Below are 25,723 nucleotides of genomic sequence, written 5' to 3' on the forward strand. Positions count from 1 at the left end.
GACCTTGCGCATGTAAGTGTCTCACCAATTTCATTTCTTCCCATCTTGGCCTGCTTTTCTCAATCTTTGTGTACCACTTACTATTTACCTGATTCACTTTTAAAAATCAGTTTATCTTAAACTTCCTATCTTAGCCACAAGAGAAATGAATATTACTTATCATTAGAAGTTAAGCATAAATATAAAAGAGAAATAGTGCTGATGAATTCCATCTCTGCACAGCTGCTTGCCTGGAGCTACCAGACTGAGGTTCTTTCTCTTTGTTAAGCTGAGAGGCTGGTCATCCTTAGAGAGGGTGGCACCAAACCAAGACTCTCCATTTGCCCTAGTCAAAAGGATTTAAAAGAGAATTACCTACAGAGGGGTTTCATGTACATCAGCTAAAATGATCTTAGACCAGTGATGTCCCTCTTGGGAAAACAGCAGTAGAGGTCAGAGTACAAACCTGGACAAAGCTGACTCTAGACCTGTTCCTACCCCTGAGCTAGTGCTTCCTGAGTCTCTCACCCAGCACGGGCAGGAGACAAGTGCATGGGGGAAGCCAGAGTGAGCTTCCCTGGGGATGAGAAGTGGAGGACTCCAGGCAGGAAGCCCTGCTCCACACCCCACGGCCCCCACGGGCACCCTCAGTCTCTGGGCCAACTGGATCTGTTTGTTTGCCACGCATCTGCCTTAGTGGCCAGCATCCTGCAGAGCAGCGTGTGCAGCCGTCTGCTCGGAGATGCCCCAGCTAGCAATCGGGACTGTGACAGGCAACCACCCTCTGCATAGTGTCTGGTGTGGGAAAACCTAGCAACCCCTCAGTAAGTAACCAACCCTGTTCTGCAGCTTCCTTATGCGTATGCCTGGATTAATCCTCAACCTGACCACCACATGGCCACAGAGACAAACATTCCCAAACTAGAAACTGTGTCCTCTGCCTCTTGAAACCGCCAGATTGCCAACATGGGCTTAGTTGTGCAGAAGACTTCCTGATCTTTCCATATAACCCTGAGGGATGCCTTGGTGTTTTGGCCACTCTGAATCCTTGACTGAGCAGAAGAGTGGCTGTGAGTTGGCAGTTGCTTAAGCAATAGTACAAAGCAGATGCTGCCTTCAGCACTCAGAGGAAGAGCCAGCAACAGCCTATGGGTTGTGGATGAAGCCGTGGTGGTCTCACCGTCCACATGACAGATCCCTGATGAGGTCAGCAATCCTCTGGTTCCAGGAATTCAGCACATGCCCTCTGCTTAGGTGAATTTATGCATCGCCTGCCCGCACAGGGCTGAGTTCCTGGGAAGATGTTTTGCGATGGCTTTTAGTCTTTGTTCTAAATCACATTAGATGGCAGTGGATCTGCATTTTTTATCTAACTTTGCATTCCTTCCTGAAGTGAAGAGAAAGTTGCTCAGTCGTGTCTGAGACTGCGACCCCATGGACTATACAGTCCATGGAACTGTCCAGGCCAGAATACTGGAGTAGGTAGCCTTTCCCTTCTTCAGGGGATCTTCCCAACCCAGGGATCAAACCCAGGTCTCCCGCATTGCAGGCAGATTCTTTACCAGCTGAGCCACCAGGGAAGCCCTTCCTGGAATGCAGTTTCACAGTTTCTTTTTTTCTTTTTAAATTTCCCTCTAGGTATTTAATTCTTGGGTTGGCTGCCTCTACACACCATTGTATATTATCACTTCCTGTCCCCACTCCCTCCCCGTGGTGGAATTTAGTGGGGTGTGTTCTTTATAAAATCTGCCAGCATCGCCCCTGACTCTGATAGCAAGTCAGAGTGGAGCGGGTCTCCACACCCTGTTGTGTCAGCAGAGATCATCTGTAATTCATGAAACCCTCCTCTGTGCACACCATTATTTTGTAGATAATTGGATGCCTCTCATTTACTCAGAACAGAGCCCTGCAATTGCAAAGCAACTGAGTCAGCCCAAAACAGCATGATTAGTAGCTACAGATACACTGTCAAAGCAAAATCTTGACACTAGAATTTTTGAAAAATCACCATAATTTCAGCCACTGGACCACACATATCATATCATACTCATGGACAGTCGAGGTGGACAAGAAAGGACAGGTTTACTTACTGAGTACATGTTCTGATCACTCAATTATACCTTTTGAAATCTACCCCATCCACTTAAAAAAGATCTTAGCCTCCTCCACGAGGGTGTCCTCTCAGCTCTGCAGCCTCCCATGAAAAAGACCCAAGGAGCAGGTCAGAGTACTCCTATTTCCTTGTGAAGGAAGAAGAGTAGCTTCAGCTCCTTGGCCAGTTCAGTGCTAAACCTTCAAGGCAAGGCCCATGTTGGGGCATCATCAATACCAGTGAAAGTCGTTGCCATCACTCTTTGAGCCCATCCCCAAATTGATACTTGAAGAGAGTAAGACATGCCCCCTTGCCCTGATACTTTAGTATGATGTTCTAAAGCTCTTTAGATAAAGGATCCATCACCTTAAGTAAAGCAAGGAAAGATAGTTCAGTTTGCTTTTTCTTCCTCTGCTGTGCATATTTCTACTGAATTATGCTGCCTCTCCCTTCCTTCTGTGTAGAGTATGTTTACAGAACCAAATTTCAGTAGCAGGGATTTTAAAATTCAGTTATTTGGATTAGCTAAATATAAATCAAGTCCCTGTGATCTAAACTGGGAGTAATAAACCACAGAATCATAGAGACTTTCAAAATAATAAAATCTAATATCCCATTAAAGAACACTGAGCACCAGAAATTGGTGCTTTCAAACTGTGGTGCTAGAGAAGACTCCTGAGAGTCCCTGGGACTGCAAAGAGACCAAACCAGTCAGTCCTAAAGGAAATCGGTCCTGAAAATTCATTGGAAGGACTGATGCTAAAGCTGAAGCTCCAATACTTTGGCCGCCTGATGCACAGAGCTGACTCAACGGAAGAGACCCTGATGCCAGGAAAGAGTGAGGGTAGGAGGAGAAGGGGGAAACAGGATGAGATGGTTGGATGGCATCACTGATTCAATGGACATCAGTTTGAGCAAACTCCAGGAGATGGTGAAGGACAGGGAATCCTGGCGTGCTGCAGTCCACGGGGTCACAAAGAGCTGGACGCGACTGAGTGACCGAGCAACAACATCCCACTAAATAATTTTATCATAACTCCAAGGAAAAACCATTTAGTTATACTTTAACCCTCCCTTTTAGAAACATTCTTTGAAATAAGTCCGCCTCATAGTTCCAAAATGGGTTTTTAGTTCAGTTTCATTATTTTTTAAATGTTTTACCAAGATCTAGCTCTCTATAAAATATACCCAATAGTTCAAGCAGAAGCTTTCCAGGCCTCTAAGGGCTAAAGAATCAATAGAATTGTTCATCTGAGATTTAATTCAACTGTTCATAGAAATGACTCCTGTCCATAAGTCAATTTTAACCCTTCTGAATCTTGGAACTACACAATCCATCAGCACAGAGTCGTTAGAACACTGCAGTCCAAATGCCGAAAAGGAACTTTTTTAAGTTTCAAGCTTTACTTGTATCTTGTGAGATGACAAAGTCTATCATCACCATCATCCTTATCCTCATCTCGTTTCCAGAAACGGATGATTTATCACAGGTCAGTCTGCATAGCCCCATAAGGCCAAAACCTTCTACAAATACCCACCCACTCCCAAGACTCTTCCTTGGCTACTTGCTTCTCTTCTCTTCCGCTTCTCGTGTTCTGTCTTTGTCTCTGCTGTAAAGGAAGGTGGGGGAGCACAGAAGACCCTCCTAGAGGTCATGGGGGGTTAATATGAAGAAAAGCTATGAAAATTCACCTGAATCATCTTTGACTCATCTTTCAATAATAGCTAATATTTACGCAGTTCACTCCATCCTGTGCCAAAAATGTCCCTCAGCCACCTCTTATATAGGAAGTGCTCCATTATTCTGACATTCCACGGCACTAACCAAGTTATCATGTGGGCTCGCAAAATCATGTAGGCTCGCAACCAAACAATGCAGGATATGCTAAAAAGCAGCTCTAAATTGTGCTCCTTCTGGATTTATTTCTTCTCTGAGGATCCAAAAGACACTGCAGTTTGTTCCACTACCTCCAATTTATAATGAGTGGTGAGCCATGAAAACTGCGAGGGCCCATCGGCTACGCCAACGCGTAGACGCGTTATGTTCCCTCTCTATTACACTTTAGAGACAATAAATTACGGAAATGTTTGAGTGGTAAGAAATTAGTTCAAGAAGTAATTAAAGAATAAGACCTGTAGGGCAGGCTGTTTTGAGACCACCAAGAAAGCAGTGTGACTTTCGTTTCTATTACTAAACAGACCAGACACTGAATTAATGGGATTCTGATTTGCTAGTCCCATTCAATTCCTGGAATAAGCAAAGAAAAAACTACCTCTGGAAGAAAATAATACCATCCAAAATCTTAAATTATGTCTATAAATATTTTCAAATGAAATGTCCAATACCAGTATACATATGCACGCACAACTTATGAGGAGGCAATTTAATATAAACAAGGTTAGAATCACCAGACAGCCATTAAAATAAATCTGTTTACTTTCTTTTGGAATGAAAAGGACTAGATTATGCCCCCCTCAAAAAAAATTCCGCAGAAAGCTAGAATCTATTAAAAATACAGAGATGATGTGAAAAAGAACCAAATAGAAATTCTGTAACTGAAAAATACAGTAACTCAGTGATTGAATTTAGCAGCCTGAGTTTGGCAGGCAAGAAGAGATTTAGTGAACTTACAGATGAGCCATGAAAACACAGCATCTGGTCCCATCATTTCATCTCAAATAGATGGGGAAAAAGTGGAAAAACAGTGACAGATTTCATTTTCTTGGACTCCAAAATCACTGCAAATGGTGACTGCAGCCATGAAATTAAAAGACACTTGCTCCTTAGAAGAAAAGCTATGACAAACCTAGACAGCATATTAAAAAGCAGAGACATCACTTTGCCAACAAAGGTCCATATAGTCTAAATTATGCTTTTTCAGTTGTCATGTATGGATGTAAGAGTTGGACTGTAAAGAAGGCCAAGCATCAAAGAATTAATACTTTCTTCTAACTGTGGTGTTGGAGAAGACTCTTGAGAGGCACCTGAACAGCAAGGAGACCACACCATGTAATCCTAAAGGAAATCAACCCTGAATATTCATTGGAAGGTGCTGAAGCTCCAGTATTTGGCCACCTGATGTGAAGAGCTGACTTGCTGGAAAAGGCCCTGACGCTGGGAAAGATTGAGGGTAGGAGGAGAAGGGGATGACAGAGGATGAGATGGTTGGATGGCATCACCAACTCAATGATCATGACTTTGGGCAAGCTCCAGGAGGTAGTGAAGGACAGAGAAGCCTGGCATGCTGCAGCCCATGGGGTCGCACAGAGTCAGACACAACTTAGCATCTGGACAACAACAAAATGAAAATATTCCAAAGAACCATGAAAGGAGAGTGGCAAAAATATGAGAGGTCAGAAGTATAGAATACACTGAGAAAGTCTAATAGATATGCAGAATTCCAAAATAGAATTCTAGTGGAAGATATACTTAAATAGATAGCAGCTGAGAATTTTTCAAGTCACCAATCCAAAAATTCAAGAACACTCCAAACCCAGAGTGGGGGTGTAGAATGCACACCTAGGCACATCATGGTACAACTGCAGAAAACCAGAGTAGTTTGTTAGATTTAATAGTAAGAAGAAAAAAAAGAAAAGCTTACTTTCCAAGGAGCAATAATTAGAGAAAGGGAGCAGCTTCCTGGATGGCACTGGTGGTAAAGAGCCTGCCTGCCAGTGGAAGAGACACAAGAGACGGGGGTTTATCTCTGGGTCAGGAAGATCCCTTGCAGGCAGGTGTGGCAACCCACTCCATAGTCCTGCTTGGAAAGTATACTTAATGAAGTGCCTCCCCTCCCACTTGAGTCTCTGTCCCACCCCACCATCCCACCCCTCTGGATCATCACGGAGCGCCGAGCAGAGCTCCCTGCTGCCCCGCAGCTCCCCGCCAGCTGCTTTGCACACAGAAGCGTATATATATCACCTCTTCCAGTCCGCCCCCCACTCCTCTTCCCCCTGCTATGTCCATATGCCCACTCTCTACTTCTGTCTCTGCTTTTGCCTTACAAATAGGCATCTGTACCCTTTTTAATATATTCTGTATGTATGTGTTAATGCACATATCTGTTCTTCTGACTGGCTTTACTCTGATTTTCTGGTTACTACAAATGACCCAATTTCGTTCCTTTTAGTGGCCAAGTAATATTCTACTGTATATACGTCCCACATCTTCTTTATCCATTCCGCTCTTGATGGACATTTAGGTTGCTTTCATGTCCTGGCTATTGTAAATAGCGCTCCATGAACATTGTGGTGCATGTATCTCTTTGAATTATCGTTTCCTCAGAGTATATGCCCAGTGGTGGGACTTCTGGGTCATACGGTACTTCTACTTTTAGTTTTTTAAGGAACCTCCATAGTGTTCCCCGTAGTGGCTGCATCAATTTACATTCCCGCCGCCGGTGCAAGAGGGTTCTCTTTTCCCCATATCTAGAGGGTAATTTACTTTGTGATTATGACTTTTATGCTTTTTTTGGGAAAAAAGCTAAAAAGTTATGCTAAATCCTAAACACCTTCCTGGTTATTGCACTCATTAAAAAGGAGAAGAGCATATAATGAATAATCTTAGACCAATGAATTCAAAAGTTGGGTTTAAATTCATATTTCTATTTTACCCAAAGTGACACAAAGTAAAAAGTAAAATATGAATAGTTTGATAACTATTACAGAACTCAATAGTCAGAAAAGACCCTGATGCTGGGAAAGACTGAAAGCAGGAGAAGCGGATGACAGAGGATGAGATGGTTGGATGGCATCACCGACTCAAGGGACAGGGGTTTGAGCAAGCTCTGGGAATTGGTGATGGACAGGGAAGCCTGGTGTGCTGCAGTCCATGGGGTCACAAAGAATCAGACACGACTGAGCGACTGAACTGAAAGAACTCAAACCTGAACTAAAACTTGAACCAAAACCCACCTCACAAAGACAGTGTTGGGCCCAGATAACTGGTGAATTCTATGACACAATTAAGAAAGAAGAATCTGAGTAAGATTTTCAGCGAGAATCTTATGACTGCTGGAACAAATTCTGGCAGAAAAAAGGAAAAAAAAAAGAAAACCTCTCCCAATTCTCAGTTTGTTGGATGAGTTCCCTTACACATGAACCTGACAAGAACATAACAGAAAGCAAATCTAGACTAATTGCACGTGGAAACACAGATGCCACTGTCCTGATACCTTGTGGGTAGATAGACAGGGATACCGATAAGCTGCATGTGTGTGCGCAGAGTCTATGAAAAGGATGAGCGATTATGACCAACACAACATGTTTCACATTAGACTAATCTCACGCCTTTCACCAGGCCAATAAAGAGCAAATGATGCGATCATCTCAGGAGATGCTGGAAAAGAAAAGACAGAAGCCAACCTCCAACTTAATAAATATACAAGTTCTAGAAAAACTTGATCTAGGAAGGGATTCATAGTTAAGGATGAAATGTTGAACACTATTCATCTGCGATTACAAATGAGATAAGAATATTTGCCATTAGCCCTGCTGTTTCGCAGACTACGCAAGGTCTCAGCTAGTGCAGTAAAGCAAGGGCCATAAAAAACTTAGAAGGATTAAAAAGGAAAGAATAAAACTGCTGTTCAGTTCAGTTCAGTCGCTCAGTCGTGTCCGACTCTTTGCGACCCCATCAATCGCAGCACACCAGGCCTCCCTGTCCATCACCAGCTCCCTGAGTTCACTCAGACTCATGTCCGTCGAGTCAGTGATGCCGTCTAGCCATCTCATCTTCGGTCGCCCCCTTCTCCTCCTGCCCCCAATCCCTCTCAGCATCAGAGTCTTTTCAATGAGTCAACTCTTCACATGAGGTGTCCTAAGTACTGGAGCTTCAGCTTTAGCATCATTCCTTCCAAAGAAATCCCAGGGCTGATCTCCTTCAGAATGGACTGGTTGGATTTCCTTGCAGTCCAAGGGAGTCTCAAGAGTCTTCTCCAACACCACAGTTCAAAAGCATCAATTCTTCGGCGCTCAGCCTTCTTCACAGTCCAACTCTCACATCCATACATGACCACAGGAAAAACCATAGCCTTGACTAGATGGACCTTAGTCGGCAAAGTAATGTCTCTGCTTTTGAATATACTATCTAGGTTGGTCATAACCTTTCTTCCAAGGAGTAAGCATCTTTTAATTTAAGAAGGCTTTCTTATCTCTTCTTGCTGTTCTTTGGAACTCTGCATTCAGATGCTTATATCTTTCCTTTTCGCCTTTGCTTTTTGCCTCTCTTCACAGCTATTTGTAAGGCCTCCCCAGACAGCCATTTTGCTTTTTTGCATTTCTTTTCCATGGGGATGGTCTTGATCCCTGTCTCCTGTACAATGTCACGAACTTCATTCCATAGTTCATCAGGCACTCTATCTATCAGATCTAGACCCTTAAATCTATTTCTTACTTCCACTGTATAATCATAAGGGATTTGATTTAGGTCATACCTGAATGATCTAGCGGTTTTCCCTACTTTCTTCAATTTGAGTCTGAATTTGGTAATAAGGAGTTCATGATCTGAGCCACAGTCAGCTCCTGGTCTTGTTTTTGTTGACTGTATAGAGCTTCTCCATCTTTGGCTGCAAAGAACATAATCAATCTGATTTTGGTGTTGACCATCTGGTGATGTCCATGTGTAGAGTCTTCTCTTGTGTTGTTGGAAGAGGGTGTTTGCTATGACCAGTGCATGTTCTTGGCAAAACTCTATTAGTCTTTGCCCTGCTTCATTCTGCATTCCAAGGCCAAATTTGCCTGTTACTCCAGGTGTTTCTTGACTTCCTACTTTTGCATTCCAGTCCCCTATAATGAAAAGGACATCTTTTTTGAGTGTTAGTTCTAAAAGGTCTTGTAGGTCTTCATAAAACCATTCAACTTCAGTTTCTTCAGCATTACTGGTTGGGGCATAGACTTGTATAACTGTGATATTGAATGGTTTGCCTTGGAGACGAACAGAGATCATTCTGTCATTTTTGAGATTGCATCCAAGTACTGCATTTCGGACTCTTTTGTTGACCATGATGGCTACTCCATTTCTTCTGAGGGATTCCTGCCCGCAGTAGTAGATATAATGGTCATCTGAGTTAAATTCACCCATTCCAGTCCATTTTAGTTTGCTGATTCCTAGAATGTCAACGTTCACCCTTGCCATCTCTTGTTTGACCACTTCCAGTTTGCCTTGATTCATGGACCTGACATTCCAGGTTCCTATGCAATATTGCTCTTTACAGCATTGGATCTTACTTCTATCACCAGTCACATCCACAACTGGGTATTGCTTTTGCTTTGGCTCCATCCCTTCATTCTTCCTGGAGTTATTTCTCCACTGATCTCCAGTAGCATATTGGGCACCTAATGACCTGGGGAGTTCCTCTTTTGGTATCCCTATCATTTTGCCTTTTCATACTGTTCATGGGGTTCTCAAGGAAAGAATACTGAAGTGGTTTGCCATTCCCTTCTCCAGTGGACCACATTCTGTCAGACCTCTCCACCATGACCCGCCAGTCTTGGTTGGCCCCACACAGCATGACTTGGTTTCATTGAGTTAGACAAGACTGCTGTTACTCATAGACAAAATGATACATGCAGAATGTTCCAAAGAAAGTCCTGAGAGACGATTAAAATTAACCAGAAAGCTTAGCAAGGCCTCTATTAAGTTCTGAATTTCTCAGCTACTGTTGTAGCTCAGCCTGCCATAACAGAATGCCATAGACTGGGTAGCTTAAATAAAACATAATTACCCCTTACAGTGCTGGAGGCTGGAAGTCTAAGATAAGGGTGCCAGTACATCTGGGTTCTGGCAAGAGCCCTCCTCCTGGTCTGCAGCCGGCCACCTGCTCAATGTGTCCTCATGTGAGGAAGAGAGTGAACTTCAATTTCACTCTTCTTGAAAGTACACAAATCCCATCATGGGGCCTCTACCTCATCTACACCCGATTACCTCCTAAAGGCCATGTGTCCTGTTACATTGGGAGTTAGAGCTTCAACGTGTGAATTTTGGAAGGACACAATCCATAACAGCCACACAGAATACGAAAAGGATTAAAATTGGCTTATATTAACATCAGAAATCAAATACCAAAAAATAAGAAAATTTATGCAAGTTTCTAGGTAGAAAACCATAAAATGTTACTAAGAATCATTACTGAGGAATTAAATAAATGGAGATAAGAGTACTCAATTTTATAAAGACTCAAGTCTTCTCAGATTTACCTATAAATTCAGTGTTACATCAAAATTCCTGTAATTTTTGTTGGTGGTAATGGGTTTATTTTTTTTTCTTTTTTTGTCAGTTTAAACGTTAATTCTAAAATGCTTATGGAAATGTAGCCTGAGACTATTAAAAAAAAAAAAAAGAAGCACAGGAGGGTTTACTCTAAAAGATACTGACTTGTTACAGGGCTACAAAAGCTAAGAGGGCATGATGCTGGAAAAAGGATAGACAGACTGATGAAACAAGACAGAAAGCCCAGAAACAGATCCAGGCATATATAAACGCTTGACAGAAGATAAAAATGACATCCAAGAACTATGGGGAAAGGAAAATCTTTCCAATAAATTATTCTGGAAAAATTGGATATCCGTGTAGAAAACTCATGAAACTATATCCCACCTCATACCATATGCAAAAGTCAATTCCAGGTGGATTATAGTTCAAAGTCTGAAGTGCAACTTTAGAAGGGAATGTAGGAAAATATTATCATGGTCATGCTATAGGGAAAGACTTTTTAAATAGGATACAAAAGCATTATTATAAAAAAGATGGATAAACGACTACATTCAAATTAATTTTGTTTTATCAAAAACACCATTAAGAGAGAGTAAGAGTGAGAAATGCAAGATACAGAGTGGGAGAAGGTATTTGCCACATTATGAACAATGAAAGGCCAGTATCCACAAGACAGTATTTTTAGAGAAAAAGAAAAAAAAATGTATAAGCCACTTAGAGAACGTCAACAGCCCAGTGGAAACTACAAAACGATTTGAATATGCACTTTGTAGAAAATTGGTCTTGGACTGGCCAGTAATCTTTAGTCATCAGGGAAGCATAGTTTAAACACAATGAAATACTACTGTATACCCACAATAGCCAAAATTTTAAATGACTGACAATATCAAGTGTCTGCAAGAATGTAGAACAACAGAAACACAAAGAACACATACTGTGTTATTGTGTCCGAATCAAGTTCACAAACAGGCAAAACAAAATCACAGTGTTTAGAGATACATCCATTTAGGGAGTAAAATTATAAAGGAAAGCAAAGACTCCATCACCATAAAAGTCAGCCCAGTGGTTATCTTTGTGGAGGAGGCAAGGAGCCTGTGATTCAGAAGAGGAGTGTGGGCTGGGAGGGTGGAAGGGCTGGCAGTGTTCTATTCCTTGTCACGGTGGTGGCGAAACACGTTTGCTTTAATATTCATTCTATAAGCTATATATATATATATAGTGTGTGTGTGTGTGTATATATAAACACTTTTCTGCATCTGTTATATTTCACAGTTATTGTTAGTCGTGTCTGACTCTTTGGGACCCCGTGGACTACAGCCCACCAGGCTCCTCTGTCCATGGGATTCTCCAGACAAGAATACTGGAGTGGATTGCCATTCCCTTCTCCAGGGATCTTCCCAACTCAGGGATTGAACCCGAGTCTCCTGCATTGCAGGTGGATTCTTTACCATCTGAGTCACCAGGGAAACCCATATTTCAGTGATAAAAAAGGGCTATATATGAAACAGATACATGAAAAATTTTGAGTTAAGGAGAAAAGAAGAGGCAGGAAGAGATTGATTCTAATGTATGGCCTAACTGCTGGCTGGATATTCAGTTATTCCAGAATAAGTTTAAACAGAAAAGCACAGTTGTCGCATATAATCTTCACAGACACTTTGCTCCTGAAACAGAGCAGGGTTATATGCTCCACCCTGCCCCCTTCAACCCCATATCCTCAGCCTGCCTTTTGTCTGTGAAGAAAACTTTAGCCAAAGAATACGTTTAATCAGAGAAATGCGAAAATGCCAAAACAAAGGAAAACAGTCAAATGGGTCAAAACAAGTTGAGTCTGTAAACGAAGTCAGGAGCCTTTAGCTCTTCCACTGCTATAGATAAAATTCTGTGAGCTGTCTTACAGATATTGAAACCCCCGCCAGGTGGAAGAAGTTAACTACACGATGACCGGACTGTAGCCATGGCATAAGCTGCCAGTTTCAAGAACTGGCTTCAAGGAAATGGAAACACACCGACCCTGGAACTGAAGATTGACTGCACTTAAGACAGTCGAGATGACACTGATCAGACCACCGATGACCGACGGCAAGCATGGCTGCCAGAGCTGACTGTGCTGTTTCTGCATGTAGCCCCTCCCTCTGTCTGTAAAGCTCTTCGCTGGTGGTCACTGGGGGTTGCCGAGGGGCGGGGAGTCGGCCTTTGGATAGGAGCCTGCCCCCAGGTTGCCAGCCTCTAAAATAAAGCAAAGTTTCCTTTGCACCAACCTGGCCTCTTTATTGGCTTTTGAGCAGCGAGCAGCCGGACCCTACATTCAGTTAACATTCCTGCATCTGAGTCCATTCTCCTCTTGGCCACCCTCCCAGACTTGAAGGGACCGCACTGGCCTAGAAAATCATCATTTCAGGAGCTGAGCAGGAAAAACCAGCACAGACGATGCTTCGTTGTTCATGATCCTTGAGGATACCACTTATGGCGAGCTCATTATGGGCAAGTTATTCGAAGCACTTCACAGGTTTTATCTCAGTGAAATCCCACAGCCATCCTCTAGGACGGTCCCAGTGTTCAGATGTAGAAACTGAAGCTTAAGGTTGCTCTGGGACTTTTCCCAGGACTCCCAGGTTATACATGGAGAGTTAGGGCCACCCAGGCCGTCTGACTCTGGAGCCCACTCTTACCTTTACACTAAAATTGGTGGTTCTCTGTATAGAAATGTCCTGCCCTGCGTAAATTCAAGCTAACTAAACACAGGAGTTGTACGATGAAGCCGAGATGCATATAGCGTACTCTTGCTTCCTCACTAACTTCAGGAAAAGTACCAGTATTCGGTGATTTCTGTGCTGGGGGCTTTGTAGGTCACTTTATCCACTTATCACAACCACCCTGCCAAAGAGACAGTGGTGCCCTGGTTCCCTTGGCAACAACAATTATGGGCTGAATATTTGCCTGGAAGATACAACTGCATTTGATGAAGACAGTGGATCACAGTTTCTCAACCCTGGACCATAATGCACAACATGCTGTATTCTTGGGATCAGTGAGGACTCCCAAGGGCTCCATTCAAGACCTTCAGTTTCGAGTTTTCTTTAGAGATAGGGGGTTTTCCTGGTGGCTCAGAGGTTAAAGCGTCTGCCTCCAATGTGGGAGACCCGGGTTCGATCCCTGGGTCGGGAAGATCCCCTGGAGAAGGCAGTGGCAATCCACTCCAGTATTCTTGCCTGGAGAATCCCATGGATGAAGAAGCCTAGTAGGTTACAGTCCACGGGGTCGCAAAGAATCAGACACAACTGAGCAACTTCACCTTACCTTACCTTAGGGGGTTTTCACCAAGGATCTGTAATTAGCCCTTGGATTTCAAAACATTTAGAAAACTGTTGAGAGGGTCAAGCAGAAAATAGGACAGGTGTAGCAGACATGGGGCTCGGTACTGCTAATCTCATCCAGAAAGCACAGCTGTAGGTGCTGTGCTTGACCAGTTAGCCAAGGTAGCTTCTCTGCCATGTGGTGTGTGGACTCAGGGGTGACATGGACTAGACTTCAGGCTTCTGGCAGTCATCTTGCTCCTCATTTGGAAAAGCAAATGCAGGAGAAGCCTCCAGAGGAAAGGGAGCCAAAAGATAAACTGAGGAGAGGAATTCTGGCAGCAACTGGGAGCGCATGTGACTGCACTCTGAGCAAGTCAGCAGTGCAGTGTCAACCCTGCCTGGGGCCAGATCCATTTCCCTCCCTTATCCCATCGTGATGTAGCTGACTTGGTGTCAATCCTGTCTCACCTCCCATGCCCACGGACAATTACATGCCCTCCAAGAGCCACCCCCATGGTCTAGGATTAGCCAATCAATTTTAATGCATCTTTAAGAGATTTTTCCAAGTGTGCAAGTCAGTGCATAAGATGATAGATCACGTAATAATTAAAGCATTAAAAGAGCCCAGTTGAGGATTCTCTTTCCGCCAGCAGATATCTTTAGGTCAAGAAGGGCTATAAAAACCGGCAGATCATTTTCATTCCTTTAAGACAGACCAAAAAAATGACTTAGAATGTAATTAGATGTTCTTAGCAATTTTCCTCTGCTAGCGCTCCATACCAAATTCCAGTGAGGCTCCAAAAAATATAGTATAGAACTGTGGACATTCTGAGCTGTAAGCTGATGGGGCGGTATTGTTTTGAAGAAATGAAAGCCGATGATATTGCAAGAGTCATTTTTTTTTTTTAATTAGAAATGATAAGCCAGAGTCACGGAGAGCTATGGGAAAGGGGAGCATTCTAAGAGGCAGAATGCCAGTCTGGGCCACTCAGGGATCCTCTCAGAACTCTGCGCCCTCTCTTATCTCTCTGTGACTCCTGCAGATTCCGGAGTTATCAATTTGAACAAGGGATATGTGCAGTGAAGTGCATCAGCATTTATCTGTGACACCCCTATCAAGGGTTTGCTTTATTACTCTCTTTTTAAGGATCTGTTATCTATTGGGGAAGTTGACCAGTTGGGTTTTTTTTCTTTTTTTTTTTTCTTAAGTTTGAAGATATTGTTTGTGGTTAATTTTTATTTCTTTAATCTTTCAAAAGAATGATACTTCATGGAAATGAAAAGTAGTGTAAGAATTTAACAGAAAATTATTTTCAGTAAAGCCTAAGAACTCCTCTCATTAGGGGTGAGGTTTCATGATACTGCAGTTAAAAATATACCTTCTTTATATAGACTATCTCATTTTAACTGTCAACTGTGACTCTTAAAATGCACATCTATACCCTCAATCAGGGTTTACATGGTGCTCAGCGGTAAAGAATCCACCTGCCAATGTAGCCAGAGCCAGGAAGATCCTGTGGAGAAGGAAATGGCAACTCACTCCAGTATTCTTGCCTGGGAAATCCCATGGACAGAGGAGCCTGGTGGATGGTGGTCCATGGGGACACAAAAGAATGGGACATGACTTAGCGACTAAAACTACAAAAACAAACCCTCAAACTCACCCAAGGTCATAAAAAAATAATGAACATATTAAAATAATAAATCTGTTAAGATTGCAATCCTTTTCATGGGCCATCGGATCATGTCCCTTCCCCGTGCTTTGTAAAGCCAGCCAGGCCTAATCACAGTGGGCCGTATAGCCATAGCCAGTGACTTGGGATAAAATCCAGTCTCACAGCCCCAGCGCTCCCCCAACTCTTGCTTCCAGCTTTCCGGCTTCCTTGCTTTTATGAGGTTATATCACAGAAGCTCCCACCTCAGGGCCCTGGCATTTTTGGGCCCCCATGCCTGGAATTCTTTTCTTTCCTTCTTCCCTTCAGTACTCAACTCAAATGTCCACCCACTCAGAAAGGCCTTCCTCAAGTGCCCAGTCTCAAGCAGAGCCCCATTTCCTCCTTAAACTTGCCTCATTTTGCTTCATAGTGCTCAGCGCCACCTGTCATCATATCACAGACTCATTTGTTTGTCTGCATCTTCCACTAGCAAGCGTCTGAGGACAGGGTCATTCTCTCTGGCATTCAGAACAGCCCCTGCCATCTCATGGGTGCTCAGAAACACCGAGGGCATGAATGAGGGACAGTGGTTCTGTAGTTCTCGACCTTTCTCTGGGCCAGGTACTATGCTAAGTGCCTCCCCTGTATCATCTTTAGTCTTCATAACAATTCTGTGACATAGATGCTATTTTCCTGTTTTGTAGACGATGGAACTGAGGCCCAGAGGGGCAAGGTAATTTGATAAAGAAAACACATCTAATAAGTCCGAGGCCTATCTTGAGTGCAGAGCCCAGGTGCTTAAATACTAAATCAACTCTGTAGACATTCCCAGGTCTCCCCTTGCCCCCTGACCAGCTTCCCTGTGTTTCCAGAGCCTGGGCCCTGGGCTACTGTCTCAGAGCCATGCTGACCAACAGGATGAGAATGTGAGCTACACATGTCCTTTGCCATCTTCCAGAAGCCAGATGAAGGACTGCTGCTGCTGCTAAGTTGCTTCAGTCATGTCCGACCCTGTGCGACCCCATAGATGGCAGCCCACCAGGCTCTGCCGTCCCTGGGATTCTCCAGGCAAGAATCCTGGAGTGGGTTGCCATTTCCTTCTTCAGTGCATGCAAAGTCACTTCAGCCGTGTTCAACTCTGTGCAGCCCTATAGACAGCAGCCCATCAGGTTCCTCCATCCACAGGATTCTCTAGGCAAGAATACTGGAGTGGGTTGCCATTTCCTTCTCTGAGATTAAGGACAAATTAGTGTTAATACATTTACCCCATATATCCAAATATTATCACTTCACTATCTTAATAATATAAAAAATCATAATATGAAAATTATGTAAGTATAAAAAATGTGGTGCGTCATGTTCTTTGCTTAGAGCCAGTCTTCGAAGGCCAGTAGACATCTACTGTTTCCCCAGCCTCCATTCAGATGAGCCCCGTCTGTCAGGGCTTGTTACCCATGTGTGCCTGCTGGCTGCCACCACGCTGGACACTGCAGTGTTGAGAAGGGGCTGATCTCCGCAGTTAGGTGGGTCTGGGTCCAGTCCCACTTACTGTGTGACCTTGTTCCAGCTGTAAACTGGGGCTCTGATATCCACCCCATGGGACTTATGGGAAGATGAAAGGAGTTTTCCACACGCAGGCATGCACACCCCTGAGCACAGCAACTGGCCAGCTGACACCCTGGATGGACGGGTTTCCCTCCCACCCAGGAAAGAGCAGCCTTGGGGCCCCTCACCTCGCTCCAGTTGAGCCTCCTGACCCTCTGTCCCCACTGTCTGCCAGGGTGGCGAGGTCTGCAGTGGGAGGGACAGAGCGGGGGAGATAGGCCCCAGGCCAAGGCCCCATCCCCTGGACCATCCCGCTGAGCTCTGGAGTAGAGCTGAGCCTTCTAGCCCTCATGTAGGGGGCCTTGCATATGCCCTCCCACCCTCAGGGGGTCTTGTCCTGGACTAAATGGCCCTTACATCCCCAAAGTGAGCGATCAGCTCTATCAGAGGCGCAGAAAGCTTCCTTCTCTCTACTGAGAAAAATCAGCGACTGCATCTTTGGGCTGGAAGGGACTTTAAAGAACATATAATTCAACCTGTTGTTTTACAAAGGAAGAGACCGTGGCCTGGAGATCGGATATCAGCTGCCCAGGTGCACACAGGATTACGACTCAACCCTTTGTATTTACAGTCCGTCTGAACATACACCGCGGCGGGGTCACACAGATGCCCCCGTGCGGGCGGCCGGCGCCTCTGTCTGGGCTGCGTCCTCTTTGTCTTCTCACCATCTGCATTCTACTCTCAGCACTAGACCCTCAGGAGACACAGGGTAGTGGGCAACGGCCTCTGTTCCCTACACCCTGCAGGGGTGTCTTCTTCAAGGGTTTGGAACCCTTGCTCTTTGGGTGCCATATACAACTTGCATGCAGTTCAGTTCTTTATGAGTAACAGGTAAACCATAACCTATTTGACCATCAGTTTCTCAGCAATACAACATTAAACACGTCATCTCTGTTTTTGGTGAGAGGCTCTGCTTCAGGTTATAGACTTTTATCCATTCCCCTAAGGATTTTTTTTTCGATTGTAATCTCAGCTCACACACAAGGCAAAGGGGAAAGAGTTCTATCAACCTCAGTACCTTTTAAAGTGTGGAAAGGGAAAAAAATAATAATAACCCCATTAGTCTGTTAAATGTGCTGAACCCCGACAGATTCTCACTGTGACAATTCTTGAGTGTTTGTCTGTAATCCCTCAGCAAATACACCTTTTATTCAACTATGGAGTCATAGACACTCCAGACACAAGTGCCACTAATTAAATAACACACTCAGCAAACCCTCAGAGCCATTCATTACCCAAGGTGTCCTGCTCCATGCTCGGCTTGAAAATTCTCTTCTAACAGGAGCGCACAACTAGAGTGGAGGAGAGTGCTGAAGGAAGGTGACGCTCAAAAGCACGATGAGAAGCGGTGCCTGCCAGACAGAGGAGATGAAACAGCACGCAGGCCTCCTAGCTTCGCCTCTGCCCCTCAGAGGGTTTGAAGGGAGGGAACGTGTTTCACATTGTAGGGACTTTCTTTCTCAAAATTAGTTTCTTTCATGAAAGATGGAAGTAAATATAAAGTAATCCTTTTTCATTTCGACTTGAGTCTTGGGGAAAGGTAATATCAAGCTGCAGATTTAGAGACAAATAAAGAAGCTGGTTCTTCATAAACTCTGTCTGGATGAGAAAGCCTTTTAGGGAGAGCCTTTTCAAGGCACAGATATAAGGAGGTGATGTCTTTGGACCAAAGAGGGGAGAGAAAAGCTTTACTACCTTCAAGTGGGACATGAGAACCTGCCCAGGGAGTAGCAAGAGTTGCCTGGGGCGGGGGATTCATGCAGCCTGGAAGTGGGTGTAGTCTCGTTTGCCACGGCAGGATGGGATCAGAGCGGTGACCAGCCCCGCGGGGCTGCACAGTCACATAGCCTCGAGCGCTGGCACCGTGTTTCCTGCATATTCACTGTCCTTGGGGTTTGACTTATCCCTTCAGAGAGCGAAGTGACAACGCTGGACCTGTGGCCACTCAGCCCGGGGGTGGCCTGGCCTCGCCGCAGGGCAGAGAGAGGTCTGCGCCTCCCCTCCTGAGGGGGCTGGCCACGTGGCGCCCAGGCTGCTTTCTGTACCCCCTTCCAGAAACAGACCTCCCTGCTCCCTGTTTAAAGGGAAGTTCATTAACACCCTCTAGAAGTAGGAAGCTGTTGTTAATCCACAGAGGGACAATTTTGCGTGAGAAAATGTGCTGGAGTTGCCCCGCTCTCTCGAGTGCGTCCCCACATTGCTGGGTTTCCAGCGCCTGCACTTGGGTAGAGTAACCCCTTCCTGCCTCCAGGCAGAAGGACAATTGCATCACCTCAGTTACTAATCAGAGCTGCTCTCTGATCCTTGTCCCTTCTCCCCCAGCTTCTTCTTTACCTACACGCTGTAAGAGATTGCCACCAGCGGCTCTTGTGGTCCAATTTCTCAGACCAAGTTTATTAAGAAAAAATCTGAGAAGCAGGGGTCAGGGGTGCCTGCCCTTAGAAAGTTGCTCCCCTTGTTTTCAGTATGAGTGGAATGACTGTCCACGCCTGTCTGCCCTGTACACAGGCCTGCTACAAACCAAGGGTTACTTTTATAACAGAGAACTGTTACAGAGGAATTTTATGTTAGCTTCTCATGGCTTTGTTTTGTGCGTGAGTATAGATATTTGGTTGTTGTTGTTGTTTATTGCAAGATATTTGCTTTACAGTGTTGTGCTGGTTTCTGCCATACATCAACATGAATCCGCCACAGGTATATATGTCCCCTCCCTCTTAAACCTCCCTCCCATTTCCCACCCCATCCCACCCCCTAGGGAGTCACAGAGCTCTGGGTTGAGCTCCCTGTATCACAGAGCAACATTCCCACTGGCGATCTGTATTACACAGGGTAAGGTATATTTCCATGCTTCTCTCTCCATTCGTCCCAGCCTCTCCTTCCCATACTGTGTCTGCAAGTGTATCCTCTATGCCTGCATCTCCATTGCTGCCCTGCAATTAGGCTCATCAGGACGATTTTTCTAGATTCCACACACAGGTGTTAATATACAATATTTGTCTTTGTTTTAAAACCATTTCTGTGTCAGCTTTGGGTAGGAAGGAAAACGAGTTCATTCATTCATTCTTTGAGGCAAGAGGCATTACTTTTGATGGACAACACTTGCCCTGCACATGTGGCTTTGCTAAGAAAGCAGAGGACTGACACCAGAGTAGAGGCTGAATATTTGCCACGGAAGCCTCCTGAAACGTGTCTCCAGTACCTACATTGCTTTGGGGCTTTCAGAGCATTCTATTGGGAGCACACTTTGGAACTGGCCTGAAGGCTTCATGCCCAGGAATTCCCTGCCAGAGAACTAGGCCATACTCTAGATGGTTAGATCAGAGTCTGTGAGGGTGGAGGGGAGGCCTGGCAGTGTTTAGACCTCTGTGAATGCCCCAGGGCATTCTCACAGAGTAGCGCAGGTGAGAAACAGTACCCTGGAGAAAGATGACAGCGGATTGCATTTTTATGGTCCCAAATGTTCCCTTCACACTTCACCCAGTTAGAATGAAATTAAAAGACTCTTGCTCCTTGGAAGAAAAGCTATGACAAACTTATACTGCATATTAAAAACCAGAGACATCATCTTGCCTAAAGAGGTCCATATAGTCAAAGCCAAAATGGCAATCCACTCCAGTATTCTCGCCTGGAGAATCCCATGGACAAAGGAGCCTGGCAAGCTACAGTCCATGGGATCTCAAGAGTAGGACATGACTTAGCACACTTGGAAAAATCTCTTAAAGATGCATTAAAATTGATTGGCTAATCCTAGACCATGGGGGTGGCTCTTGGAGGGCATGTAATTGTCTGTGGGCATGGGAGGTGAGACAGGATTGACACCAAGTCAGCTACATCACGATGGGATAAGGGAGGGAAATGGATCTGGCCCCAGGTAGGGTTGACACTTAGCAACTAAACCTAAATCACCATGGTTTTTCCAGTAGTCATGTATGAATGTAAGGGTTGGACCGTAAAGAAGGCTGAGCACCGAAGAATTGATGGTTTCAATCTGTGGTGCTGGAGAAGACTCTTGAGACTTCCTTGGAGAGCACAGAGATCAAACTGGTCAATCCTAAAGGAGATCAACCCTGAATCTTCATTGGAAGGACTGAAGCTGAAAGTTCAATACTTTGGCCACCTGATGTGAAGAGCCAACTCACTGGAAAAGACCCTGATGCTGGGAAAGACTGAAGGCAGGAGAAGGGGATGACAGAGGATGAGATGGTTGGGTGGCATCACCGACTCAATGCACATGAGTTTGATCAAGCTCCAGGAGATGGTGAAGGACAGGGAAGCCTGCCTTGCTGCAGTTCATGGGGTCACAAAGAATAGGACACCGCTCAGTAACTGAACAACGAACCAAGACAACCAGTTAGGTCACCTGGGCGCAGCTCCCATCCAGATTCCTCTTTAGAAAGAGAGATAGTGACCTGTTCTCTTAGTTTCAAAGCAGAAGGCCCGTCTGCCTTGGCCCTCTAGGATGCAGGAGGGATGGGGTCAAGAGGGAGGAGCCTCCTTTACTGACACAGTAAGACTAGGTTGACTTGAACACACATACACAGAGGTTGGATCTGTTTAAAACAAAGGATTCTGCCCTTTTTGTGTGTGTGTGAAGAGAGACTTTATGGAGCCTGGTGACTCCCACATATTAAGGGGAAGTCAGGAGTGATTCATTCCGACCCCAGCTGGGATCCCTTGACCCCCTGCACTCACCCTGTACTCACTCAGTCATGACAACAAACTGCAGATGGATTCTAGAGACTCTCCTGAAGCTTTCAGGGAGAGATGGGTGAAGAGCCCACAGCAGGTCTTACTCAAAACCTAATTGAGGGCTTCCCTGGTGGCTCAGTGGTGAAGAATCCGCCTGCCGATGCAGGAGATGTGACTTCGATCCCTTCTCTGGGAAGATCTCACACGCCATGTAGCGACTAAGCCCATGCACCCCAGCTACTGGGCCTGTGTTCAAAGCCTCTGCTTCACAGTGAGAGAAGCCACAGCAACAGGAAGCCCACACACCACAAGCAAAGAAAAGCTCTTGCAGCAAGAAGACCCAGCAAAGCCAAAAATAAAGAAATAAATTACATACATATACACTTATTTAGATTTTCTCCATCAGACTAGTTTACTTCCCTTCCTAATTCAAAGGTCCCCTCCCCAAAGATCTCTTCTACCATCCAGGGCCACGGGGCCTCCCTTCTGCCTCCACTCCCTGCTTTGCAAAACCAAGCCCTGCTCTGACCTTGGTGATGTCACCGCTTCTTCCTCCTTGTTGGGGAGGGGACAGTCTCAGCTCATCTGCCCTGTGCTTCTTAGGAGCACGGAAATATTTGAAAGGCACGTGTTCAGGGGGAGATCAGTCAAATTCAGACATTCTGGTCTCCTGTTCTTGGAACTCCAGAAGCCCCCGTTTTCTGGACTGCTCACCTGGCACCTGATGACCTGCTGTCTTGCCTCCTCCTGGGTGTGGTGGTTCCCCAAAGGAGTCGGGAGCACTCTGAGGATCTCATTATTCACCTGTCTGCACTCTCCCAAGAACCTCCCTCACGCTGCAATATACACATTTGTTGATATGCCCATATAAACACTGAAAACATCACCGTCTAAAGGTGAGATCAAAGGGAAGTGGAGACAAACGGCGCTGATGTGTGAGGTCCGACCAGAGGATGGCGCCCGCACGCACCCTCTTTGACAATGAGGCTGACTCCCTGCGTATGTGAGCGCTGACTTCCACTTGCTTTGACGTTTCCTGGCTCCCTGCTGCCTGGTCGCCCCGACCAGCAGCTCCGTCCAGAGCATGCACAGCGGTGAGGACGACCGAGGCTCACAGCGGCGGGTCCACCCGACGTGCCAGCACTGCCCTGAGCACCTAGGTGTGTTCCCCCTCATTCCTCCCCATCACCCCACCACGCTCGCGTCGTGCCGCCTGGAGACGCACAGCCAGGAAATGACACGCCCCGCGTCTCAAAGTGCAGCCTGCTCTGGCTTCAGAGGTGGTCTCTGTGCCCCACGAGCTTCCAGATGAGGAGGAGACAAGGAGCTGCTGAAGACAGAGCCTCAGGCGGCCAGGCAGACGGCGTGAACGCCGCGTCTGTGAGCAGGCTATGATGCAGGAGGCATCAGAAGTGGACAGACAGGAAGCCTGCAGTGAAGGGACATGGGCATCCAGGGAGGGGCATCCAGGGAGAGGCAGCAGTCACAGGGCTGGTGCTGGGAAGGGCGGGCAAAGGAAATAACATGGGGCCACGGTGTTCAAGAGACCAAAAATAAAACCGAGGGAAACTTCTAGGACATAAATCTGCCCTGGACAGGCGAGGCGGAGGAAGAGAAAGGGCACATCCATTTCCAGGCCTGCACAGGTGCCTCTGACTCTTAAGTCAATCATTGTTCAAGGACCAGGGTGATGATGAATGACTGGGAGATGACCAGTGTGTCCTGGCGAGATGGGCGGCGCTGGGAACCACTGGGGAGGATCCAAGTGTCAGACAACAGAGAGACAGGCCCCCTTCTGCGGGGTCGGGAAGGGTGCAAATGGATGGGTACCCGCCTCACTCACACACATCAGGACTTGGGGAGGCGGTGAGTGTACCCTGAGCTAAAACATGAAGGCCGAAGCGGAAGTGATTGTGCTGCTGTGTTCTGGATCCCAGAAGGGAGCGGATGTAATTCCAAAGGAATGCCCTGCCTGCCCTTTGCTCTCTGTCCCTCTTACGAACTTGCAGGAAACGTATAGCGCTGGACCCACTCACAGCTCACTCCATGAGGCTGAAGTGGGCGCCTGTGTGTCCTCTCCGGTGGGTTGAATGGGCCGGTATTGAGCATATCCTTGAAGTACACGCTGGAGCTGGGGGGCAGCCGGGCCTTTGCACCTAGGCCTCCCACGGGTGGCACTCAAAGCCATAAATAGCAAACAGGAAAGGAAAAGCTGTGTAAATCTCCACTCAGGTCTCTGGAAAACCCCAAAGGGGAGGTCTCTTTGTGCATCTGAAAAATGTTTCTCAAAAGCTCTTCATTTACCACGTCTGTGGTAGCTGCCCCAACATGTCCTCAGAGCCCTTTCTTTCAGCCTCCCTCAGGCTATGGAATCTAGGCTGTAAATTTCTCCTCTTTCTTCCCTTCTTATTTAAATTTCGGTTTCCTGGAATGGTCTGCACTTTCCAACCTCCTTCAAGCAAGCAGTCCCAGCTAGTCTGACTCTTGACCACACCCATGTTCAGTTCAGTCGCTCAGTCGCATCTGACTCTTTGCGAACCCATGGACTGCAGTACGCCAGGCCTCCCTGTCCATCACCAACTCCCAGAGTTCCCTCAAACTCATGTCCATTGAGTCGGTGATGCCATCCAACCATCTCACCCTCTGTCGTCCCCTTCTCCTCCTGCCCTCAATCTTTCCCAGCATCAGGGTCTTTTCAGATGACTCAGCTCTTCGCATCAGGTGGCCAAAGTATTGGAGTTTCAGCTTCAGCATCAGTCCTTCCATGTAATACCCATGTTACTAATCGCAGTAACTAAGGCCCAGAAGCCAAGGCTCCGACAAGTTCCCTCTGGGGTGAAGAGAGTGTCAGAGCTGTGAAATGCATTTCTGTGACCTAGGAATAAGATGAGAGGGATTCCTCCAACTTTCCTTCTTTATAAGTATTCCTCATTTGCATTAGGCCCAGCCTAAATCCTTCAGGTAACTTGCCTTGCAGCAAAGCTGATTCTACACACTACAGACATACCAGCTCAAGAATTCCCCAGTCCAGGGGCAGGTGCCTTGGACTCATATGGAGAACTTGTTAACAAGCACAGATTCTTGGCCTTCTCTCTGCACCTGCTAATTCAGAATGTGGAGGACAGACTGGGGAAATCTGTGTTTTTAACAAGCTTCCTGGTGAAGCTTGTGATAAAGGCTCCGCTTGGGAGTCTCTTCTTACTAAGTCAAGGTCCGAATTTAGTTCATTTGCTATGTAAGATGTGTGTCCAGAAAGCAAATTAAGAGACTGTGCAGCTGACCCCTGGGGCCTGGGCTGTGGACAGAATGCGTGGAGCAGGTGGGGATCCAGGAAGCACGGCATTAGCAGGGCTGGACTCTGCCCACACCCCGTCATATACCTGCATCTGTGCGGCTCCAAGCAGCATGTTAAGGGCCATCTGAGAGAGCGACAGTGAGCAAACTTACCTTGTGTTTATTGCCATGATTTTAAAAATGCTATTTGTTCTCACTAAATGTCTGGTTTTATGTCCTGTCATTTCCAGGCACGGAAGGAAGAGGAACAAATCCCCAGGCATAAGGAAACGGGCCTCATGCTTCAGGGCCCTGGGCCTTGGAAATGCAGCTAAGCAAACTTTATTACATCCTACAATTCGACAGCCTTTTGCAAAGCATTTTATTATGCTTGTGGAAGCCAACGGGGTTATGTTTCAATCACCGTGACTGACAGGCTGCCTTCAAAACCACGGCACCCACTTGCCCTTCCACACTTCCTCAGCTACGTACGTAGAATAGAACTTTCCTAATTTGTCCCTTGGCCTGGATGGGAAATAAAAATGCTAGTTAAAATATTTATCTTGCGTGTTGGCTAACTGAAAAATCTGACGTTTGGGGACCTCACAAATGAGCATATTGATCACTCAGACCTGCCGTGCTTCCTGTAAACCAAAGGTCTGCTAAGGCTGAGAGAAGATTTAGAGAGTTTCTGCGGAGGTAAGTAAGATAATAGGAGGAGGGATGTACACCCTTCCCTCGGTGCTGAGAGAGAGAGCTGACAGGGCTTAAGGTGGCAAAATCAGCTTCAGGACACAGATCGATATGGACATGAGGATCGGACACCTTGGTCTGGGGGCTGGAGTAGGGGAAACATCAGAAAAAGAATGGAAAGGTTCTCAACGTTGGTTTAGGGAGCACGCCCCTTGCCCATGACAGT

The 25,723-nt window shown here is 45.9% G+C and overlaps 1 protein-coding gene across 5 annotated transcripts in view; it reads left to right on the plus strand.

The window, feature by feature from the left end:
* Positions 1-25,361, plus strand: part of FHIT (fragile histidine triad) — a 1,556,965-nt gene extending 1,531,604 nt beyond the window's left edge. For 3 of the 5 annotated variants that reach the window (XM_005695769.3, XM_013973685.2, XM_005695770.3), the window contains one exon: positions 25,056-25,361. The gene's annotated coding sequence lies outside the window, so the exon portion shown is untranslated. Of the gene's footprint in view, positions 1-12,183; positions 12,508-25,055 lie in introns of those variants that run through there. The other 2 variants (XM_018038276.1, XM_018038275.1) reach the window with 2 other exon arrangements.

Source organism: Capra hircus, chromosome 22, assembly GCF_001704415.2.
Source record: "Capra hircus breed San Clemente chromosome 22, ASM170441v1, whole genome shotgun sequence".
Taxonomy (NCBI): Eukaryota; Metazoa; Chordata; class Mammalia; order Artiodactyla; family Bovidae; genus Capra; species Capra hircus.